The sequence below is a fragment of the Ovis aries genome, chromosome 19 (genome assembly GCF_016772045.2).
Source record: "Ovis aries strain OAR_USU_Benz2616 breed Rambouillet chromosome 19, ARS-UI_Ramb_v3.0, whole genome shotgun sequence".
NCBI lineage: Eukaryota > Metazoa > Chordata > Mammalia > Artiodactyla > Bovidae > Ovis > Ovis aries.
This window is the reverse complement of record NC_056072.1, coordinates 35,394,273-35,418,697: the sequence shown is the minus strand read 5'-3', so window position 1 is coordinate 35,418,697 and position 24,425 is coordinate 35,394,273. Positions and strand designations below refer to the sequence as shown.

Below are 24,425 nucleotides of genomic sequence, written 5' to 3'. Positions count from 1 at the left end.
TCATCTCCCTGGTGGCTCAGATACTAAAGAATCTGCCTGCAATGCGGGAGATCTAGGTTCCATCCCTGCATCAGGAAGATCCCCTGGAGAAGGAAATGGCAACCCATTCTAGTATTCTTGCCTGGAGATATCCAGGACTGAGGAGCCTGGTGGGCTACAGTCTATGGAGTCACAAAAAGTCAGACACCACTGAGCTTCTGAGCACACTTTTTCCCCTACTTCATCTATTTTGTATTATAAATCTGCTGTTTTCAAAGTGGTGTTAACATCTGCACGTCACGTCTTGACATAAGCATAGGGAAAAATTTAAGACTTCGGAATTTTAAAAAAAGAGGACTGGATAGTCTTTCAGCAGAACACTGATACCTCTGGGGATCTTGTACCCCTACAGGAACATACATGTTTATCTGTGACTAAGCTATTTTACAAGTCCATTGAGCTAAAAGTCAACTTGAAAACTATTTCAGTTGACCAGAACAATCCAGAATTTGATGAGGAAACTCTAGTAATGCAAATAATTCTTGTCCATAGACAAGCAAAGAGTGTCCCATAAACAGTCTATTGATTTTCCTCTCCCATTGTAGAAGAAGACAGCTCTGTATCCATTTGTAAATTTATTTTAGCATTCCCATCTATACATGTCTCTTCTCTTTGACTTCTTTGAATGAGTTGTCACATTTCACTGATAATGAAATAAAATATTTACAAGGTATTCCTTGCCTTGTGGCTCAGCTGGTAAAGAATCTGCCTGCAATGTGGGAGACCTGGGTTCGATCCTTGGGTTGGGAAGATCCCCTGGAGAAGGGAAAGGTTACCCACTCCAGTGTTGTGGCCTGGAGAATTCCATGGACTGTATAGTCCATAGGGTCACAAAGAGCTGGACATGACTGAGCAACCTCCACTTTCACTTCACCTTTCATATCTATAGGGGAGTCATGCCTTTACCTTTTTGTGAAAAGTATCCTTTAACCTAAGATATTATACAAATGGCCACTGAACCAGAGAAAACCTCTTATCATTCTCCCTAGGCTTATAGATAAAGAGAGTTAGGTTCACAGAAACTCAGAGAATTATATACAGGCAATAAACTGCCAACCTGGACTTGAATCCATGTCCACTCAGTTCCTAAACTGTTGTTTTGTTCTATCCCTTAGCATTGCCTTCTTATTGAGAAATAGGTTTTTATGCATTAAAAGATTGCTTTTAGCTTTATGTTCCAGTTGATGCTGATATTCAAAGTCATTACTTGTTATCCAAAAAAAAGGATACCCCATAATCTTGAAATTCATAGTAAATTTGATTTGTACAGTCTCAGACCCCAGCTTTGTCTTTCTAACTGCTAGAAATTCCATTGAGCTAAAAGTCAACTTGAAAACTATTTCTCTGTTCTGCTTGGGTGGGGATGTTTTTCTTGGCTTTGCATCAAATAATACCATATTTCTCAAAGCTTCAGTTGGTCTCATTTAAGGTATGCATTAAATTGCGTACGTGGCTACTCCCTCTCAGTTCTTGCTCAGGCCTTCTGATTATGTCGAGAAGAAACCTCAATGAAGTGGCTGTGTGCCTTTCACATCTCTCTCATTCTTGCTACTCTTTTACAACAAAGAGAGCTGCAGAGCTTCCCCAGCACGGTCAGTACTTTTAATTATTTTTGTTTCTTTGTTTGTTTTTATTGTACTTATTTAACGGTTATCTTTTATTTCTGGAAAATTATTCTGTTTTGAAGTTACATTAGTAGTATAAAACTTCTCTTAAAATAGATTGCTGTCAAAAATAGGTTGCAATAACAGTTATGAACTCAGTTCAGTTCAGTTGCTCAGTTGTGTCTGACTCTTTGTGACCCCATGGACTGCAGCATACCAGGCTTCCCTGTCCATCACCAACTCCCAGAGCTTGCTCAAACTCATGTCCATGGAGTCAGTGATGCCATCCAGCCATCTCATCCTCTGTCGTGCCCTTCTCCTCCCGCCTTCAATCTTTCCCAGTATCAGGGTCTTTTCCCATGAGTCAGTTCTTCGAACCAGGTGGCCAAAGTATTGGAATTTCAGCTTCAGTCAGCATCAGTCCTTCCAATGAACATTCAGGACTGATTTCCCTTAGGATTAACTGGTTTGATCTTGCAGTCCAAGGGACTCTCAAGAGTTTTCTCTAACACCACAGTTCAAAAGCATTGATTCTTCGGCACTCAACTTTTTTTATAGTCCGACTCTCACATCCATACATGACCACTGGAAAAACCATAGCTTTGACTAGATGGACCTTTATCGGCTTTTTTATAGTCCGACTCTCACATCCATACATGACCACTGGAAAAACCATAGCTTTGACTAGATGGACCTTTATCGGCAAAGGAATGTCTCTGCTTTTTAATATGCTGTCTAGGTTGGTCATAGCTTTTCTTCCAAGGAGCAAGTGTCTTTTAATTTCATAGCTGCGGTCACCATCTGCAGTGATTTTGGAGCCCCCCCAAAATAAAGTCAGCCACTGTATCCATTGTTTCCCCATCTATTTCCCATGAAGTGATGAACTAGGAGATGGCAAATACCATGACTCTTACTGTTGTTCAATCACTAAATCGAGTCTGACTCTTTGCGACCCCATGAACTGCAGCAGGCCAGGCTCCCCTGTCCTTCGCTATCTCCCAGACTGCTCAGATTCATGGCCATTGAATCGGTGATTAAATCTAACTGTCTCATCCTCTGCCACCCTCTTCTCCTTTTGCCTTCAATCTTTCTCAGCATCAGGGTCTTTTCCAATAAGATTTACGAGGCCTCAAATTTAGGATGGAGAAGAGACTTTGGAGGTGAAAATCCAGATGAAAAACAGTTGTGTATTAAGTGGCCTTGGGTCGATTACCACCTCTAGGAACCTAGCCATCAAACTCAGAACACTACCATCTACCTCACAGAGTCATTGTGACAAAGAAATAAGATGATACAGGTGACTATAAGCTCCCCAGAGTATACCTGGCTTATCTTTTTAATCCTTCAGCTTCTCACACAGTCCTTAGCACATAGGACTTAATTGGAGCCTGATTTGCTTCCTTCTTTCTGTGATGGCACTTGGTATTGTCGCATGATTCCCTGTGTTATTATAAAGTAGAGAGTATACTGGGAGAAGGCAATGGCACCCCACTCCAGTACTCTTGCCTGGAGAATCCCATGGATGAAGGAGCCTGGTAGGCTGCAGTCCATGGGGTTGCTAAGAGTCAGACACTACTGAGCAACTTCACTTTCACTTTTCACTTTCATGCATTGGAGAAGGAAATGGCAACCCACTCCAGTGTTCTTGCCTGGAGAATCCCAGGGATGGGGGAGCCTGGTGGGCTGCCATCTCTGGGGTCGCACAGAGTCGGATATGACTGAAGCGACTTAGCAGCAGCAGCAGTAGCAGCAGCAGAGAGTATACCATATGAACACATGAAATACATACAAGCATTTCCAGTCTTTCATTCCCCCCACAATTACCAAAGCTGTATGTGGTCAGTGTACACATTGTATGCGTTGTGCCCAGAATACACATTTGAAACATACGAAAAGATTATAAAGCAACTAAAAAAGGCCTCCCTCAAATTCCACGTCCCTGTACACAGACACACACACACACACACACACACACATCACGCATCAAAGTTAATCATTCTTTTTTTTTTAAGGTTCCTTTTTTTTTAATTTTTATTTTTACTTTATTTTACAATACTGTATTGGTTTTGCCATACATTGACATGAATCCACCACGGGTGTACATGCGATCCCAAACATGAGCCCCCCTCCCACCTCCCTCCCCACAACATCCCTCTGGGTAAAAATATGGAACGCTTCACGAATTTGCGTGTCATCCTTGCGCAGGGGCCATGCTAATCTTCTCTGTATCGTTCCAATTTTAGTATATGTGCTGCCGAAGCGAGCACTAATCATCCTTAACTTGTCAAAATTCAGTGTTTCTATAATTAGAAATATATGTGTGTGTGTGTGAGTGCACGTGTGCACTCAGTTTCGTCCAACTCTTTGCGACTCTATGGACGGTAGCCCGCTAGGCTACTACTGTATACAGTTTTGCAACCAGTTATTTCCACTTAACATTATATCATCAGCCTTTTACTTGGTGTTACAGAATTCCTTTCACTCAGCACCATTTTTCATGTTTCCCCGCAGTAGGGCCTTGTTTTTGCACTCATCGTGGGATCTGCCAAGAGAACGGCAACCTGTGAAACCTTGGGTAGAAATGTTCCCAGATGAACCAATCAGACAGTTTGGATGGAGGAGATGGAGGAAAGGAGCCATGGAGACAGCTTCATCTGCACAAACTAGATTGGGCAGTCCTGAGTCAGGGAGCCGGTCGCCTTGGTGACGCTGGGAACCCACCCATTAATCTCGCGCTCCCTCTGCTGGCCTCCGCGAACACATTCGCTGCGTGATGCTTTGAGCAGTGACCACGGAGGAGCCGAGTCCATTGAAATCGCCTGTGATGGACAGACGAGAAACAGCCACCCTTTATGCAATCTTTATAAGGACAAAGTTTACAGCAACACTGATGGATTGACTGATTGCGCTTATTCGGTTGAAACAAATGAGAATCCGCAACCCCCTCCCGCCTCCTCCCCTGAGTAATGCAATTCTAAAGGTCTCCCCTTTCCTTTTCAAGATTCTGATTATCCTCCTGCCAGGTCTCCGGTGATCTCTTCGGTTGTTTTTCTTAACTGTATTTTGCTGTTGCTTTTCTCGGCTTTTCCACCGCCTTGCCCCGCCCCACCCCCTCGCTGGTGCCATTTGTGAATAAGAAAGTAATGGTAAAACCCTGCCTTTGCCTTGCAAAGCACAACTCCAATCAGCTGCTCTAATCGTGCAGCCTCTTATTTCTCCATTTGGGCTTAATTCAAAGCTGTAAAAAGCTTTCAAAATAGGTGTGTGCTCTCCTTGACAGTTGTGATAAAACAATGCCTCCAATAAAGAGAAAGCAAGACACATTTGCAATTTCCTTTTCCATAATTTATAGTGATTTAGCTCCCCCCATCAGGAGATAAGAATTTCTTTGGGAGCAATTTTCTTTTAATAACACCACCTGAAGCAGCAAACATTTCTTTTGCAGTCATTAGAGCGCCTAGCCTACAAAACAGTGACTGAAAATTGAAGTAGGATTTAGAGAATGGCTGTCTGCATCACATAAATAAACAGTGAGAGACCTGACCATTTCATTACAGAACTTAAATAATCAGTACAGATGGTCAGCTGCAGCATTACGCATGCATAACCTATTTAAAAGACAACATTGTAGGGGCAGAAGAATTAATGTACTCCCGGTGCCATTCATTCACTCGACTTGAGTTACTTCTTTTGCAGTAAGCACCAAAGCCTGGGTCAGGCAAATTATTGCAGGCAGTAATGCAGACACATGAGAAGATAAGGGAACTGTTGAATGATGAGAGGACAAAGACTAAAATTAGCTTAAGGATTTGTGGCCCCAAGCTTAGCCTAATGAATGTTACGTGTTTCAGTCCTTCTCAGTGAGTTGCAAGTGACCAAAAAACCAAACCAAAACAAAAATTTACACCCCAAAATGTAATTTTTTAATCTTATTAGTTCATGTAACTAAGAAGTTCAGAGCTTTAGATATAGCTGGTTCTAGACACTTAGGTAAGGCTATCAATTCTGCTCCCTTCCCTATTGGCTTCCTTTCCAGCGTGACATCCCTGATGGTCTCCACTGATACTCCATGTTTGTGTATTAACACCTTCAAACCCAATGGAAAGAGATTCTTTGTCCTAATCATCGGGCAAGATCATGGATTACATCTCTTGGACCAGTTTTGAATATGTGCGTTTTCTGAACCAATCATTGTGTCCGGAAGAGAAACATGTTTTGATGGAGTCCTTCTACTGAGCCATGAGTGTGTGTGCGCGTGTGTGTCAGGGCAGGGGTAGGGGAGGTGAAAGAGGGGCAAAGCGGGAGAAAACAGGGTTTGTACGTAGCACTACCAAAACACGTAGACTAGGAGAGGAGGTGAGTGGCCCTTCAAGGGAAACCTACATGCTATCAGCAGATGATGGTGAAGGGATGCTGACAAGGCGAAAGAGATGTCTGACCCTTTAACAAATGCAGTGTAGAAAGGAACATTCACTAGAACCTTCACATGAATTAAGTTAATACACAGGATGGAGCCTACAGTCAACACTGGGAAATGTCCTCACGTCTACGTATTTGCCTGAGGAGTTCCAAGTTACGTTTGCTACCAGGGTGAAATAACACGTGTTCTTAACAGGTAAAAACAATCTTCCTGGCATCTTTTCTATGCTCCTGCTCAATGTTTGCTGGCTTTTATGTTTCCCATTTTCTCAAATGAAAGAAGAGTATCTTAGAGTACCCCCATCCCTCAGTCTGTTGAATTAACCAAAATACGTGCCAGCCCTTTTGAGAATCCTGGCGCTGAAAGGGTCAAGTGAATGTAAAGAAGGCATGGCTGACCTAACAGGTTCCAGACTGCTAGGCCCCTGTTACTTCTTTGGAAATGTTTCTTTCTTTTAACTTGTGCTCAGAGTCATTTACTTGTGGTTATTCTGGTTGTGCCACAATCTCTCTGGAATGTCTTTCTCGCTGACAGACTACAGTAATACTAAAAGGAACTGTTGTTACACTTCAGTATAGAGACAGGACACAGACACACAAATGAGTACAGATAAAACCACCGAATCTAAATGAGGTAGATGGATTGTATAAATATCAATTTCCTGGTTGTGAGATTATTCTATAATTTTGAAAGACATTACCATTGGGAGAAATTGGGAGGAGGAACACAGGATCTCTCTGTATAATATTTTTTACAGTTGCATATACATCTATAATTATCTAAAAATTTCTTTTACAATTAAAAAAAAATAAAGATACCATACGACCAACAAACAAAACAACCACCAAAAAGAAAAATGTAGAAAAAGGTTGGCATCTTAATGATAACAAGATTTGATGTCATCTTGACAGAAGCAAGTACTTAAAATGTTTTTTCAAAGAAAGGTATGAATGTGTCCTTATCTTCATGGACTGAAATTACTGAAGCCCTAGGCTAAGTTAAGAATACGCTATACTTGGTTTTGGAAAGAGTTTGGTCACAAGTTCTATAAATATGTATTCTTTTAACAAATATTTTTTTCAGTTTTCTTTTTTTAAAAAAATCAAGGTAAAGTTAATACAATACACAGTTAAACCAAAACTAACCTTTTAAAAGAAACAATTCTGCAACATTTAGTATTAAACATCCATAATAAGCCTGTGCAACAACGGCTTCCCTTGTGGCTCAGCTGGCAAAGAATCTGCCTGCGATGCGGGAGACCTGGTTTCAACCCCTGGGTTGGGAAGATCCCCTGGAGTAGGGAAAGGATACACACTCCAGGATTCTGGCCTGGAGAATTCCATGGATTGTATAGTCCATGGGGTTGCAAAGAGTCAGACACGACTGAGCGACTTTCACTTCACTTCACTTCGCAACCACCATTTCTATCCAGCTCCATCCATGAAGACCCCATACATCGTGAAGCAGTTACTCTCCATCTCTCCTTCCTTGCCTGCCTCCTCTAGCCTCTGGCAACCACCAATCTACTTCCCATTTCTACAGATTAACTGTTTCTAGATATTTCACAAGACAGAATTATAAATATGTGATCTTTTGTATTTGATTTGATGTAGCATAATATTTTGCTATGGAAAACATTCATCCATATCAGAGCACATATCAATGTTTTACTCTTTTTCCTGGTCGAATAATATTCTGTTTTACAGATATAGCACACTTTGTTCATCCATTCAACAGCTGATGGAAATTTGGGTTGTTTCCACCTTTTGGTTATAGTGCCACTGTAACATTGGTATACAAGTTTTTGCTTGAACATCTTTTTTTCAGTTCTTTAGGGTATATACCTAGGAGGGAAATTGCTGGGTCACATGATAATCCTCTGTCTAACTTAACAAATACTCATTGAGCAGCTACAGTATTCTCTGTAGTGTCTTAAGTACTGACAACACAATATTGAACCTAGGAGATACCTTGCTCTCCTGGGTACCTACTAGCAAAGAGATAATAAACAGTAAGCTGGAGAGGTGCATAACTTGTGGTCTAAAATGAAAATGAAGATCTTCTTGGAAAAAAAAATTTAGAATCCCAAGACAGTGACAACAGAGCATTAAACCACATGAAGAACCTGTCTAAACACGGGATTCCAAGAGAACTTACTGTCACTCGTGCTGAAGCTGATCCTGACAACAAACACGTAAGTATGGTCATTTCAGCTGCCAAGCACCCACAAGTACATGAAATGGGGATACTTGATGAGCAGCAACAACCAGGAAATGTGTGAGCTACTTAGTATAGGTGGTAGGGAAGGGCCTTTCTGAGGTTATATTCAAGCTCAGACCTGGATGATAAAAAGGAAACAGTTTATCTCCATCTAGGGGCAGAGCAGCCAGGCAAATGGAACAGACTGAACAAAGGCCCCAGGGCGTAAATGCTCTTGTAGTTAAAGAGCCAAAACAACAGAATCAAGCCACTGTGGCTGGAGCCTGGTGACTTCAGCATGTGTTGAAGTATGATTTCTAACCATACGTTCCCTGAAGAGGGGCCCCAAGTTTTAACAATTCTACTCAGTAAAAACTGGACCTGTTTTTGGAGTGAAGGCAGTGAAGCATGGTAACTAAACTCTGGACCCATCATTCTCAATGAGCAGGCCGTGGCACACCACTGTTCCCCAGGTCCTTCTCGGCAGGGGCGCGGGTGGGAGTCAGCTTTCACCAAATGTGTCAAATGTACTCTGCTTCACAGAGAATTTGTGGTTATCTGTAGGAGTGCTGAGCTGAGGGGTGGCAGGATGTGGTGTGTGTGGAGAATGTGATGCAAGTCAATGTTAAGAAGCATACCGTAATGCCAACCAGGGTCAAAGACCATCTCCTAGGATGGACTGAGAAGAGGAGTCTCTAAGTGCAGAGTCGTGGGGGGAAGGAGGGTGAGCTGAGGCCCAGAGCATAGAGTGACCTCTGTGCACACTCTCGTACACACCATCCAGACACGGGAGTGGGTGCTGCGCTGCCATCACTACTGAGGGCTTCTGTGTGTCTCTTCATCCCTCACAGCATGCCTTCAAAAGTTCAGTACTCATAAAGTTCTGGAAACTGGGAAAAATGTGGAGAACGTGATGCCAGACAGCATTTACAAGCGCTATGTAGGTGAAACAGTCAGACATCTGGCTGACCTAGCAGTTCTTTCTGCAACTGGGGAAGCCCTGGCCCAAGAAGTAGGGTTTACACCCAAGCCAAGAAGTTTCTGGAACCGTGAGGGCAGGATGAGTGACTCAGAGAGGTGATGCAGTCCAGAAGGGATATTTTAGGAATTACTGTAAAATCAGTGGTTTAAAAAACTGAGCTAATAAAGTTGGAGACTGAGGGTGTGGTGGGAAACCTGTATGTGCCAAGTCTTCCCATAGCTTGCTAGTGCTAGAAACCAGGAGAGAACAGCAATGAGTATCATCTAGGAGGAGAAAATGATGCTATCAGATCACAGAAACGATCAGGCGGCAGTATAAACACTGCATGGGATTTTCATGAATAAATATTTCCTTGTTCTTTTTGGTTAGATAAACACTTTGTTATCTTAGATCATGCTCAGACAGATAAATGTGATCATATTCATTTTAAAGGACACTGCTTCAGTCATTTGAAGTGGTCGTAGCAAACGAACGCAGACTGGATGTCTTAAACAACAAACATTTATTTCTCATAGCTCTGGAGGCTGGAATTCTAGGAACAGGGTGCCAGCATGGTTGGGTTTGGTGAGATCCCTCTTCTAGGTAGAAAGATGGATTTTTCACTGTATCCTCACATGGCGGAAAGATGGTGAGAGAGCTGTCTCAGGTCCCTTTTATAAAGGATCTAATAAATGGGACATTAATCTCATTCATGAGGGCTCCATCTTTGGGAACTAATTACCTTCCCAAAGTCCCTCCTCCCCCCACTAATAGCATCACACTAAGGATAGAATTTCAACATATGAATTGGGTGGTGGGGGTGTCTATATACAAATAATGTAGCTCATTGCTGATCATGTCCTTGGGCCCATACTGAGTCATATCTGACTTTTTGCAACTCCATGGACTGTAGCCCATCAGGCTCCTCTGTCCATGGGATTCTCCAGGCAAGAATACTGGAGTGTGTTGCCATTTCATCCTCCAGGGATCTTCCCAACCCAAGGGTTGAACCCGTGCCTCCTACATCTCTTACATTGTCAGGCAGATTCTTTACCACTGAACCACTCGGGAAGCCCATTGCTGGCCGTATTAGATTCCAAAGTGTACTTCATATTCATTACGTTTGTGGAAGTACCAACCAGTGAGAACGTTCTGCATGGTTTCAGCCATGTCTGGGCATCCAGTTACAAGATAGTTCTTGGTAATATACAAAATTCCAAATTCTCTTGCCTTTTTGACAGACTTTGCTGACTCAGCATTCCATTCAGATTGTGAAACACATACCTTTTTTTTTTTTAATACTCATCATCATTTGGTAGCTTTTTTTCCCCTTGGAACGTGAGGTACCTAGGGAAAATGTTATATCCTCATTTTAAGCTAAGTATAACCTCTCCAGATGGAAATTGAAACTAGAAAATGTGCTATCTTATTTTAATTCTTTTTTCCCCTTTCTCCTCTATGATCATAGAAGAAATTCACTGAAAACCAGCTAAGTAAAAGAATATTCTCCACATTTATTTTTCCCAGCCTGAGTAAAATTTGAAAGTTAAGTCACTTCTTTATAAGCTAGAACTTTGAAAATATGTTTTTTGTAATTGTTTTGGGAAAAGGTGACATTATAATAATCATAATAATAATGTTCTACAAGGATAAAGATGTATCTTTGTATGTATCTTTTCTATGATTGAAATTTAATCTGAGAACATTAACTTCCTATGATTTGTTTTAATAGGAAATGTAGACTAGTATGCACTTTTCACTTTTGAGAACTTTTAATTTAAAAACTGAATAATCATTTCACCTTTGTTTTAAAAAATAGGTATATATGTTCAATTCACTTCAGTAGCTCAGTCGTGTCTGACCTTTTGTGACCCCATGGACTGCAGCACACCAGGCTTTCCTGTCCATCACCAACTCCCAGAGCTTGCTCAAACTCATGTCCATTGAGTCAGTGATGCCATCCAACCATCTCATCCTCTGTCGTCCCCTTCTCCTCCCGCCTTCATTCTTTCCCAGCATCAGGTTTTTCCCATGAGTCAGTTCTTTACATCAGGTGGCCAAAGTATTGGAGTTTCAGCTTCAGCATCAGTCTTTCCAATGAATATTCAGGACTGATTTCCTTTAGGATGGACTGGTTGGTTCTCCTTACAGTCCAAGGGACTCTCAAGAGTCTCCTCCAACACCACAGTTGAAAAGCATCAATTCTTCAGTGCTCAGCTTTCTTTATAGTCCAACTCTCACATCCATACATGACTACTGGAAAAACCATAATTTTGACTAGATGGACTTTTGTCAGCAAAGTAATGTCTCTGCTTTTTAATATGCTGTCTAGGTTGGTCATAGTTTTTCTTCCAAAGAGCAATTGTCTTTTAATTTCATGGCTGCAATCACCATCTGCAGTGATTTTGGAGCCCAAGAAAATAAAGTCTCTCACTATTTCTATTGTTTCCCCATCTATTTGCCATGAAGTGATGGGACTGGATGCCATGATCTTAGTTTTTTGAATGTTGAGTTTTAGGCCAGCTTTTTCATTCTCCTCTTTCACCTTCATCAAGAGGCTCTTTAGTTCCTCTTCACTTTCTGCCATAAGAGTGGTGTTATCTATATACCTGAGGTTATTGCTATTTCTCCTGGCATTCTTGATTCCAGCTTGTGCTTCTTCCAGCCCAGCGTTTCTCATGATGTACTCTGCATAGAAGTTAAATAAGCAGGGTGACAATATACAGCCTTGATGTACTCCTTTCCCGATTTGGAACCAGCCTGTTGTTCCATGTCCAGTTCTAACTGTTGCTTCTTGATCTGCATACAGATTTCTCAGGAGGCAGGTCAGGTGGTCTGGTATTCCCATCTCTTGAAGAATTTTCCACAGTTTGTTGTGATCCACACAGTCAAAGGCATAGTCAATAAAATAGAAGTAGATGTATTTCTGTAACTCTCTTGCTTTTTTGATGATCCGAAAGTAAGGAGAAGACTCTTGAGAGTCCCTTGGACTGTAAGAAGATCCAACCAGTCCATCCTAAAGGAAATCAGTCCTGAATATTCATTGGAAAGACTGATGCTGAAGCTGAAACTCCAATACTTTGGCCACCTGATGCGAAGAACTGACTCATGGGAAAAAACCTGATGCTGGGAAAGGATGAAGGCGGGAGGAGAAGGGGACGACAGAGGATGAAATGGTTGGATAATGTCACCGACTCGATGGGCATGAGTTTGAGCAAGCTCTGGGAGTTGGTGATGGGCAGGAAAACCTGGTGTGCTGCAGTCCATGGGGTCACAAAGAGTCAGACACAACTGAGCGGCTTAACTGAACTGAATCAAACTGATCACATGAACCACAGCCTTGTGTACATATGTATTTACCTGCAAAAAATAAATTATGAAAGAGTATATCCCAAAATGCACATAATCATCACCTCTAAGGGTAAGATAAGGTGTGATTCTTTTCTTTTTTATATTTTCACATTTTTTTAACAATGTTATGTTAAGTCACTTCACTCATGTCCGGCTCTTTGTAACCTCGTGGACTATAGCTGGGCCAGGCTCCTCTGTCCACGGGATTCTCCAGGCAAGAATACTGGAGTGGGTTGCCATGCCCTTCTCCAGGGGACCTTCCCAACCCAGGGATCAGACCCACATCGCTCATGTCTTCTGCATTGGCATGGGGCTCTTCGTCACTAGTGCCACCTGGGGAGCCCTCTGAAGCCATAGAGCTGTCTACAAAAGCAGGGAACTCAGGACAGTCCTGCTCAGGACACTCTTGGCTCCAGAAGTAGACACATACCCAGGTACACCAGCTCTGCACATGGCTCCAAAGCCGCGTGTGTGCGGGCACGCTCCGTGGGGGACCAGGCTGACTGGCTCTCATGGGAAGACCTGGAGAACATTGTAGAAGAAGGTTCTCCTGGGGAGAGGACATGCATCCTGACCAAGCAGGCCCAAGTTCAAGGCTTCCTGGCCTAGACCATAGACCTGGGCTCCCAGAGCTGCCTCTGCAAAGCCAGGGGTCCTTCTGAGTGCCCCACTGGCACATCCACCTGGCGCCTCCCTCAGTAGACATGAGAGCCAGCTCTCCAGGGAGTCTTGATGCAAAGAGTCACTAGGGGTGAGGATTAGGGAAGCCCGCAGCAGCTTCCCTGAGTTAAGCCATTCACCTAATGATTATTTAGTCTGTCTGTTTTTTTTTTTTTTTTTTCCTGGCTTCACCATGAAACGTTAGTTCCCCAACCAGAGATGGAACACACACCTCCTGCCTTGGACGCACGGTACGTTAACCAGTGGACCAGCAGAGAAGTCCCTAGTCTGCCCTTCTTTGTGCCCAGGTGTGTGGTGGAGTGCTGAGCACGCTGTGACGCTGTCACCTGTAGTCACTGTCATTGTGGCCCTCACAGCAGCGAAGATATGGAAATGGATTCGGGTCAAGTCAGCCTGACCCACAGCTCCATTCTGTCTGTTAGCCCCAAATAACAAGTGTGGTGTGAACAAGCTAGGCCGTGCTGGTCTACTCTGCTGAGTGATAAGGCAAGGAGGGGGAAGACAAAAACAAAAGGTGTTGGGACAAGGGCTCAGATTGTGTACACTCTCAGCTGATAAGCTGTGCTATGTGGAAAGCACTATATTTAAAAGATGTCAATGACTTCCTGCTCAGCAAAGGAATCAGCGTGGTGACGCTATCCTATGGGATGGGATAAAACACATGGAAACCACAAATCTGATGTCCAAGTGTATTAGAAACTCCTACAACTCAATAGCAAGATAACTGAAGACTTGATTAAATGGGCTAAGGACTTGAAGACACTTTTCTGAAAAGAAGACATACAAACAACTGACAGGCAGATGAACAAATGCTTAACATCACTAATTATCAGGGAGATGCAAATCAAAACCATAATCAGATCTCACCTCACCTGCCAGGATGGCTATTTTCAAAAGAGGCGGCAAATGTTGGCGAGGAGGTGGAAGTTGTGGCAAGGATGGAAAGGCTTGCACATTGCTGGTGAGAATGCAAGCTGATGCACTCACTACAGAGAACAGTATAGAGATTCCTCAAAAAAGTTAAAAAAAAAAAATAGAGCTACTATGTGATCCAGCAATCCCAACTCTGGGTATCTGATCCAAAGAACTGCAATCAGAGTCTCAAAGAGAAATTAACATTCCCATGTTCAAAACAGCAGTATCCACAATAGCCAAGGTGTGGAAGCAACCTAAAAGTCCATTGACCGATGAATAAATAAAATCAATGTGGTATATACACATGGGGAAATACTATTCCACCTTATGATAAAAAGAGACTCTGTAATATGCAACAACATGGATGAAACTCAAGGATATTATGCTAAATGAAATGAGCCAGCTACAGAAAGACAAATACTACATGATCCTGCTTATTTGAGATATGTAAAATAGTAAAATTTATAAAATCAAAGAAGGGTGGTTGCTAGGAGCTGGGAGTGAGGGATATAGGGAAATACTCATCAACAGGAATTTCCTTTCAGTTAAGGAGGATGAATAAGCTCTAGAAATGCTGTATAACATTGTCAGCCTAAAGTCAACAATAATGTACATGTAAATATGTGGTAAGAAGGTAGATTAAGTATTCCTATCAAAGTGAAATAAATATTAAAATGCATCAATGGCTGTTAGTTTGAGGATTAAGGGAGGAATCCTTAATGTGGTTTTTATATTGTTAAAGACGCTGGCCCTTGGTTACCTGTCTGGTCTCATTCTGACCCTCCCTGTTCCTGGCAACTGTTGTGTTCACTCGCTTCTTCCAGCTTGAAAAGCTTATACATTGTCTTCCCTTGTGCCTCAAATACTCTCCTCTTTACGTGTCCCACTCTTCTCTCCTCGCACTTCAGATCTCCTCAGGGCAGCCTTGCCTGACCACTCTGATCAAATCAAATATCCCCCGCGGAGGAACCGGATGGGAGGAACCCCCACAGGACCTCTCCAGGGTAGCACTTATATCACTGGCACATTAACATTTATCTGTGTGATTACGATATCTGTTTTCTCAAATGCTCAAGGAGCTTCTTAAAGGGCAGAGTATGCCTCGTCTCCCTTCTCTGAGCATACTTTTTAGTGTTTCTGCTAATTTTGTCCCTGCATCGCAGGTAGTCTCCTGCACTGCAGGCGGATTCTTTACCGACTGAGCCAGCAGGGAAGCCTTAAACTCATAAACGTAGTGCTAAATATGTATTTGTTGAATGAGTGAAAGGATGGATGAACTGATGGAGTTGAGGTGCTGGCAAGTATAAAACAGGGCATTTAACCAAGTCATAGAACCAAGTAACCAAGTCTGTTTTTTGCTTATCCTTGGGTCCCTATTATCTAGCTCAGTGCTTAGGAGAGCAGTTACCTAAGTCCAGGTTTTTTAAGCTTTAATGTTCGTATGAGTCCCTCAAGGTTCTTATTACAGCACAGTTTCTGATTCAGTAGATCTGAAGAGGAGCCGAAGATTCTGCATTTCCAAGAAGTTCCTAAGTGATGTTGAGGCTGCTGGTTCAAGGACCATTCTTCGTCAAGGCTTGTTGATAAAAAAATTAATTGATAGTCAATCTAAGAAAGAAATGGAACATTTTATTCAGGCCAACCAGAGGATTATAACCCAGGAGACAGTCATTCAGAAACTTCTGAGGACTGTTCCACCCATTAGAGGTCAAACCACATTTATATAAGTTTTTGAGACAAAGGGTTATACATCAAAATAAGACTAGTCACTGTAACCTCTTACAGACTTGAGAAAGGAAGGTCAAAGGGTTATCTTGCTGGTGTCCGGAAGAAATTGCTTCTTCTTCTTCTTTTTTTTTTTTTTTTTTTGACTAGTAGGCATTCCTGAGTCTTCTTAGGGGATCTAGTTAGGGTACAATGCACACTAAAAGGAGAGGGGTAAGAGCTCAAAAGATAAGAAAAAATTTTATGTTAAGTTCTTTTCTTGCCCTGCCTTAAAAATTATTTCATTACCTCTAAGTAATCTACTATACAGATCTTCCTTGACTTACAGTGAGATTCCATCTGATAAGCCCATCATAACTGAAAAATATGCTATGTTGGAAATGCATTTAATGTATCTAACCTGCTGAATACCATAGTTTTACTGTAGCCTGCTGCTGCTGCTAAGTCGCTTCAGTCGTGTCCGACTCTGTGCGACCCCATAGATGGCAGCCCACCAGGCTCCCCCGTCCCTGGGATTCTCCAGGCAAGAACACTGGAGTGGGTCTACCATAGCCTAGCCTACCTTAAAGTGCTCAGAACACTTACATTACCCTGTATGTGTGTGTGCTTAGTCACTCAGTCGTGTCTGACTCTTTGTGACTCCCTGGACTATAGCCCACCAAGCTCCCCTGTCTATGGAATTTTCCAGGTGAGAATACTGGAATGGGTTGCCTTTTCCTACTACAGCGGATCTTCCTGACCCAGGATTCAAACCCGAATCTCTTGCATCTCTTGCACTGTCAGGCAAATTCTTTACCACTGTGCCACCTACATTACCCTAAAGTTGAGCAAAATCATCTAACACAAAGCCTAGTTTATAATGAAGTCTTGACTATTTCGTGTAATTTATTGAATACTATACTAAGACTGAAAAACAGAGTGGTTCTCAGAGTACAGAATGGTTCTAAGTGTATCAGTTGTTTACCCTGTGATCGGTGATTGACTGGGAGCTGCACTCGCTGCCCTGTCCAGCATCTCAAGACAATATCATATCGCTAGACTGGAAAAGATCAACATTCAAAATTTAAGGCACAGTTTCTGCTGAATGTGTTTCTTTTACATCATCATAAAGTTGAAAAATTGTAAGTCAAACCACTGTAATTTGAGGACCATCTATAATTGCAAGAGGATACTGGTCTGGAGTGGTATATCAGTTAGAGTGCTTTTGATTGCAGGTAACAGAAAATGCACCTCAAGCTGGCTTCATTTCAGTTCAGTCACTCAGTCATGTCTGACTCTTTGCGACCCCATGAATCGTAGCACGCCAGGCCTCCCTGTCCATCACCAACTCCTGGATTTCACTCAAACTCATGTCCATCGAGTTGGGGATGCCATCCAGCCATCTCATCCTCGGTTGTCCCCTTCTCCTCCTGCCCCCAATCCCTCCCAGCATCACAGTCTTTTCCAATGAGTCAACTCTTCGCATGAGATGGCCAAAGTACTGGAGTTTCAGCTTTAGCATCATTCCTTCCAAAGAACACCCAGGACTGATCTCCTTTAGGATGGACTTGTTGGATCTCCTTGCAGTCCAAGGGACTCGCAAGAGTTTTCTGCAACACCACAGTTCAAATGAATGAATTCTTCAGTGCTCAGCTTTCTTCACAGTCCAACTCTCACATCCATACATGACCACTAGAAAAACATAGCCTTGACTAGTCGGACCTTTGTTGGCAAAGTAATGTCTCGGCTTTTTAACATGCTATCTAGGTTGGTCATAACTTGCCTTCCAAGAAGTAAGTGTCTTTTAATTTTGTGGATGCAATCACCATCTGCAGTGATTTGGGAGCCCCCAAAATAAAGTCTGACACTGTTTCCACTGTCTCCCCATCTATTTGCCATGAAGTGATGGGATCTGATACCATGATCTTCGTTTTCTGAATGTTGAGCTTTAAGCCAACTTTTTCACTCTCCTCTTTCACTTTCATCAAGAGGCTTTTGAGTTCCTCTTCACTTTCTGCCATAAGGGTGGTGTCATCTGCATATCTGAGGTTATTGATATTTATCCCGGCAATCTTGATTCCAGCTTGTGTTTCTTCCAGTCCAGCATTTCTCATGATGTACTCTGCATAGAAGTTAAATAAGCAGGGTGACAATATACAGCCTTGACGTACTCCTTTTCCTATTTGGAACTAGTCTGGTGTTCCATGTCCAGTTCTGTTGCTTCCTGACCTGCATACAGATTTCTCAGGAGGCAGGTCAGGTGGTCTGGTATTCTCATCTCTTTCAAAGTTTTCCGCAGTTTATTGTGATCCACACAGTCAAAGGCTGGCTTACTTTAAAAATAAAGATGGTTTATCTTGTCATGTAACTGATTATAACTTGGCAGGATGGAATTCAGGTACAATTTGATCAAGGCTATAGCTCTGTTGCTCTGTGATTCTTTTGGTGCTGCCCTCCTCTGAGCACTCTTTCCATTTTTGGTCAGCTTTTTTGATAGTGGCATAATGACTGCAACTTTCTCAGCTGTCATCTCTCTATATTTTACCATCCAGTAGAAAAAAATTTATCTGTTTTCCTAGCCATCAAGAAAAGTTCTGTTTTAAATTCTGATTTAGATCATATGTGGGGTGAGATGGGAGGAATTTATAATGTGTTTGGCTGAAGCTCTGTGTTTGTTAGTTTCAGAAGAGATGGCTTTTGTCATCCTGTCTGGGTGCCTGGTCCTGATGATACCTAGGTGCTCAGATAATGCCATCAATGTGACTTGAGTGTTTATAGCTTCCATGAAGTCACAAACATACATGTAGACTCATGCGTCCAGCATCTCCCTGGAGCAGGGATTCTCAGCTCTGCCATATTGAATCATTTGGGAAATCTTAATGGTGCCTAGCTTCCACCCCAACTCAAACAAACAAGACTTTCTTGGGGTAAAGTTAAATAATCCAAGTTTAACAAAGGTCCTTGAGTGACTCCAATGTTCAGCCAGGACTGGAACCCACTTATCTACAACAGTGCTTCTCAGTAGGGTGTAAAGGAGGGGAGGTTCTGTCCCCAGAGGACACTTGTCACTGGTCATTGACATTCTATTGACATTTGGAGCCGTTTCTGGTGGCCACAACTGGAGGGAAGTCATTATAGGTATCTAATAGGATGGTGCTAAACATTCTATAAGGTAGAGGATAACCCCCAACTGCAAAAAAAAACTACCCGGGCCAGGTGTTGATAGTATGGAAGTGGAGAACATTTGACCTAGAGGGCCAAGATTTTAGAACCAGTTGTTTGCAGCATGTTCTGGCACCCTGGTAGGCAAACATGTAGGGTAGAATGGTTGTTTTCAAGCCTAATTGTACTTAAGGATTAGCAAGAGTACTTGTTTAAAATGAAACTTCCTGGGTCCCATGCTCTGAAGAATTAATTCATCCAATCTGAAAAGAGAGTCCAGTTAGCTGAACACTTACTTTGATAAAGTTGATTTGAATGTCAGTGTTCCACAGAGCACACCTCGAGAAACAGTAACAGAATGTTCCTTGGCCTTGTAAAATCAAATAAAAACCCAGCTCTCGTCTTCTTTGGAGGAAAGATTGCCTGAAGACAGGGTTCCAGTGCACCAAGCAAGTTCTGAAGGTTTCAATGACATTCGTTTTTATAGCTCTGAGGAGGTAAATTCTCTCCTTTCTGAGAGTGCTGAGAGATGAGTCAGAAAGAAAAACAAGATACCACCCTCCCCCCCCCACAGAGGAATGTTCAGTTTAATGGACATTAATGTAGTTGCAATGAGCCTAGTCTGAGCCTCCTAGAAGCTCTGTGGCCAGGACTGTGTTTATCATCTCACTGTGATGCCTGCATGTGAAACCCCCAGGTACCAGACCCTGGCTGCCAGGGAGATTTAGGGAAGAGAGAGGAGTCCTCGTGAACTTCAGCCATCCATCCTGCCTCCCGAGGTGGGGGACCCTGGGCCTCTGTCAGAGATCCAGCACTGGGCATAGACACACTGCTTCAGCAGGCACAGCTAACTAACTGCCTCTTCCCTTTGCTGCTTGCATAGGTTTAGCAGAATTTATCCTAAAAACAGCAGAGCAGAGTCCTGTCTGGATACCTTCTGCCCGATGTTTCTTCAGGGTTGTGCAGTGATGGTTCTGCCACACTTGTCATCTCCTCGTAGAGACAGCATTTTGCAGGATGGCTGGTAAAGAACCGTACTGGGCTTTGGAGACAGAAGACAGCAGTTAAGTCCAGGCTCTGCCTCTGACCAGCCTCATTGACTTTGGATAAGTCACTTAACCCTTATGGGTGGGGCTCAGTTTTACAAACATGCCTATAAAATGGATACCTTTTAAAAATCAATTATGTGAAAAAAAAGATCAATTATGTGGGATCAGTCTGAGCGTCCAATCAGATAAAATGTGTGTTAGTGCTTGGTTCTTTGGTTGGTAAAGAACCATATGTGGGTCCCCATTCTAAGCAGATGGTGGTCCCCTTAATACTGATGATGCCCAACACATTCCTGGCACATAGCAGACAGTATATGATGCAAACATTCACTATTTCTCTTCTTTGATTAATGCTGTCTCCCTGCCCTAATTCCACCAAGGCAGAGGCAGTGTCTAACTTTCTGCACATCTGTTTTCCTATATTTTCTAGCCCAGTGCCCAGCTTGATAAATACTTGTTGAGTAAGTGAACAAATGAACAAATATATGAAAAATGAAGTCAAGTCAACACAGGTTTTGAGAATGCCTCCCACATGCTAGGGTTTAGTGGTCAGGAATTTTTTGTGGGTAAGAAACAGAAACCCAGTCAAACTAATGTAAAGTGAAAGAAATAATCAAGGCTAGAAACACAACTGAGTCTTGAGAGGCAAGATGAAAAGCTGGAAACCAGCATGCTCCAATCAACGAGTTCACTTGCCCGGACTCTCTCTCCCTCTCTCTTCCTCACTCTTCTCCCATCCCTTCACTTCCTCTCTACACTGCGTTTTATTCTCTTTACCTTCATACAGCTCCTTCTGCTTTGAGTATATTTGAGATCCAGACCTCTCCAGCTTTACATTTTAAGCACCAACTCTTATCATCAGAATCTCTGAGTGCCAAGCCCAAATTTTCCAGAACAAAATTAGGAATGTCTCGGCTTAGAGAAGGAATCCACCCTAGGTCGAACCAGCCGTGATGCCAGAGGTAGTGTGTGTGGTGAGGGAGGTCCTCTGAGCCACCCCCAGTGTGGGCAGAGGGCAAACACTGACTGGTTCTCTCAGAGGGGGAATGGAGGCTCAGCGGTGATTATCGATCGAGATTATTGTGTCTGGAACGCTGGCACTGTGTTGAGCGCTGGGGCAAGAACCATTCATTTGTTATTTAAGAAATATCCACTGAATGCCTGCCATGTTCTGGTCTTTATTCCAGGTGCTGGGATCCAGCAGTGAGAAAGAAGACAGTCAGGAACTTTGTCCCCCCGGAACCTTCATTCTACAGGACAAACAATTGTACATTACAGCGAATGTGAACACTAGCAGGATAACTTCAGATAAGTGCATGGAGGAAATGGCAATATAATATAAGATGATAGGGCAAGGAGTGAGGCAGTTATTTTTAACAGCCACTTACAGTGTTTTAGTCTGTCTTAATGGCCCAAAATATCCAAAATAGTGCCAGGATCTTGTTGTTCTATTTATGAAGAAGGACTTAAAAGTAGAGTCCAGAATGTTCCTTGCAATTCTCTCTGTGCTTGTCATGATATGAAGAACAATCCAGGGCAAGGAATGGAGTTTGGGCTGGTTTAGGAAGAACCAGGGGCAGGAGTCATCTTCTCTAGCCCTCTATGGCTCAGGACAAGCCACATTCCAAGAGCCACCTATTTTTGCTTTCTCTGGGGGCCTCCCTAGTGCCAGCATCAGGAGGAAGGCGGGGGAGTGCATGGGAGAGACGTTCATCTGTGTATCACAACTTCAAGTCTCGTGGACTTTTCCCAATAGTCTTCCACAGAAAGGATGTAGCAATGGGCAAGTCTATACTCTCAGCATCCTTAGAAACAGCAACAGCTAACGTTTACTGCAAACTTAACTATAAGAAACAATTAACTATTCTGGTCAACAATTTCAGAGTAAGAGAGGATACTCTACACGGTCAGAGGGTGTCCTACAATTCAAGTCAATTCTGACACTCTCTAAGGAGAGAGAGCTCCAGGTTCCACCGGTGAATAATTCAATCCCATGCCTTGTTAACATAAAAAGACACCTTTGTCACTCATCGCTTAAAATATTCTTAGGGTTTTAGGAGCTCTGTGCCAGAAATAGGGATGAAGACCAAGTATATATTTCTTGTTCTAAAACGAAGTATCACAGCTACGTTCTAAAAGCTCTACATGTATTAATTTCTACAATTATGCTATGAGGTACAATTATAATCCCCCTTTTACAGTTAAGGAAGTCAAGCCACAGTCACTCCCCACTTCCCTCTTCCCTTAGCTCCTGGCCACTACCTGCTGACTTTCTGTCTCTCTGACTTTACATGTTCTGGACGTCTCATATAAATGGAATCCGCATGTGGTCTTTGTGTTCAGCTTCCTTCACATAACATATGTTTAAGGTTCATCCATGTTGTAGCACGTATCTGTACTGCATTCCTTTTTAAAGCTTCATACTATTCTATTGTGTGGATGCAATTCATTTTATTTATCTATTCATCAGTTGATAGCCATTGTAGCAGCTTTCCGTTTTGGCTATTATGAATAACATTGTTACCAACAAACATGTATGTAGAAGTGTTGTGGATGCTTGTTTTTAATCCCCTTAAGTACAAACCTAAGTGCTATTGTTCCTCTTGCTGGTTATAGGGTGTTGATTCTTATAGGTATTTTGTTCACCAATTACTATATAAGGTAGTTTTTTGTTATCTCTTTATATGTGAAGAGGCAGGGGAAGAAGGGAAAGGTAGAGACAACCTTGTCTCATGAATTGATCTCAAGTCTTAGGGAAGACAGGAAATAGTTAAGAGCTCAAGAAGTTCCTGAAACACCTAGTAATAATACTCTGCGCCCTGGCAGGATGCTTTGGGACCCAAAGGATGGGGTTCAATATGGTGGGGACCGTGTCCCCATACTGATGCTGGAATGAGGGCCAACAAGGAGGTGGCTGAGGGATATGAGCTGGTGGGCAGTGGCTTTCACAAAGAGGCCAGGATGCGAGAACACACTGTCACATGGGAAGGCTCGGGGGGTAAGTGTCAGCACGATTTGGGAATGAATCTTTAACCCATAGGCTAACAACTACCATGATCACATCCCGTGGCCCTACCTCAAAGACCCTTGTTCAAATCCACGGTCACTTTTTGCCTTTTAGGGAATTCTAGGCCTGACAAGTATAAGCACAATAGCTGTGAGCCTACTGAAGGAAGGAAAGATGGAAGCCTCTGTGACCTTTTAAATCCTCATATTTCTACAAAGCCCAGTATTTCTCATGAGTGTTTTACAGATTGGAAGAAAAGCGATTTTGTACCATGTAAATTATTTTGAGTTTCTGGTATCCAGCAGGAAGATCCTCAGAGCATGTTTTATGCCAGTCCATTAGAATGCGTGCCTTATTGATGAACCAATAAAGCATGCCCTGCCTGGGCCTTGTAATGGAATCTCCTAATTCATAATTATTATTCAGATAAGGTACCACCCCATTAATCTGATTTCCCTTCTGTAGTAATTGGGGTTTAATTTCTATTTTATTAGCCAAGATTGGTAAATCTTTCGAGCTTTTGGTTCCAGGCGTTTGCTCTGAGAGTCTGCTATGTCCTTCAGTGTTTGGAGGTTAAAGATACTTTTCTGTAGTAAACAAGGAAGCCTGTAACATCTTCTCTTTGTGTGTTCTTACCTTTAAGAAGCCCTTCCACGATCTGATGTGGGCCCTGTGCCCACTCAAGAAGGTAGGATGAAGCAGGTATCATGAAGCCCCATTTTTAAAAAAATTATTTTTAAATTTATTTTTGGTTGTGCTGGGTCTTTCTCGCTGCACTTAGGCTTTCTCTAGTTGGGGTGAGCAGGGTTACTCTTCGTGGCAGTGCATGATGTCTCATCGTGGTGGCTTCTCTTGTTGCAGAGCGCAGGCTCTAGAAGCGCAGGCTCAGAAGTCGCGCTGCATGGGCTTAGCTGCCCCAGCAGCATGTGGGATCTTCCCGGACCAGGTATCAAACTGATGTCCCCTGCATTGACAGCAGATTCTAATCCACTCAGCCACCAAGGGAGTTCACGAAGCCCCATTTTTTAACTCATGAGGTTTACAAAGTGTCTTCAGTGGCAAAACAAATGAGTTCTGACAGTGATTCTCTCAGTTCGACACAAGTCCTAGGCTGCATTCATAAGAAGTTAATAATGAAAGTTATAAGATGGTTTTATTGACTTAATTCCCTGGAGAAGGCAATGGCACCCAACTCCAGTACTCTTGCCTGGAGAATCCCATGGAGGGAGGAGCCTGGTGGGCTACAGTCCATGGGGTTGCAAAGAGTCGGACACAACTGAGCGACTTCACTTTCACTTTTCACTTTCATGCATTGGAGAAGGCAGTGGCACCC

At 42.7% G+C, this 24,425-nt stretch overlaps 1 long non-coding RNA gene and 1 other non-coding gene across 2 annotated transcripts; one reads left to right on the top strand and one right to left on the bottom strand.

Annotated features, from left to right (window-relative positions):
* The first annotated feature begins 1,313 nt into the window (after nt 1-1,313).
* On the top strand, nt 1,314-4,966 carry LOC114109433 (uncharacterized). Its single transcript, XR_006057044.2, has 2 exons — nt 1,314-1,631; nt 4,155-4,966. It is a non-coding gene; the product is annotated as an uncharacterized LOC114109433 (long non-coding RNA).
* LOC114109454 (U6 spliceosomal RNA) lies at nt 3,804-3,910 on the bottom strand. Its single transcript, XR_003586140.1, has one exon. It is a non-coding gene; the product is annotated as a U6 spliceosomal RNA (small nuclear RNA).
* Nucleotides 4,967-24,425: the final 19,459 nt, after the last annotated feature.